Below are 853 nucleotides of genomic sequence, written 5' to 3'. Positions count from 1 at the left end.
GTTGCAGTGTCTGACAGGATTGTAGATGAATGGTTCAGAGAACCGACATGTTGATAAATTAGACACATGTGCAACTCTTGGGTATCTTTATTGAGGAAACGTTTCGCCACACAGTGGCTTCATCAGTCCATACGTAGGAGAAACTTGAAGAACAGGAGGAGAATGAGGTAATCAGTCCCTCAACCTTGAGTCGATGTGTTCAGTCCATCAATCTTGAATAGAATACGGCATATCAGCGTAGAAGCAGCTTATAAACCGTATGGCAGGAGAGGTGCAGCAGTCATAGGTCGTGTCATATTTGTTCAATGTGGAAGTAGGTCGTGCCCAAGGTTGAGGGACTGATTACCTCATTCTCCTCCTGTTCTTCAAGTTTCTCCTACGTATGAACTGATGAAGCCACTGTGTGGCGAAACGTTTCCTCAATAAAGATACCCAAGAGTTGCACATGTGTCTAATTTATCAACATGTCGGTTCTCTGAACCATTCATCTACAAATCTGTCAGACACTGCAATTTCTTGGGATCTTAATACTTAGGAATTCTTCGCTTGCCTAATTCTTGGGCACGACCTACTTCCACATTGAACAAATGTGACACGACCTATGACTGCTGCACCTCTCCTGCCATACGGTTTATAAGCTGCTTTTACGCTGATATGCCGTATTCTATTCAAGATTGATGGACTGAACACATCGACTCAAGGTTGAGGGACTGATTACCTCATTCTCCTCCTGTTCTTCAAGTTTCTCCTACGTATGGACTGATGAAGCCACTGTGTGGCGAAACGTTTCCTCAATAAAGATACCCAAGAGTTGCACATGTGTCTAATTTATCAACATTAAAATGGTATAAAA

This window comes from Cherax quadricarinatus, chromosome 16, assembly GCF_038502225.1.
Source record: "Cherax quadricarinatus isolate ZL_2023a chromosome 16, ASM3850222v1, whole genome shotgun sequence".
Taxonomy (NCBI): domain Eukaryota; kingdom Metazoa; phylum Arthropoda; class Malacostraca; order Decapoda; family Parastacidae; genus Cherax; species Cherax quadricarinatus.
Note: the sequence above shows the minus strand (reverse complement) of the source record.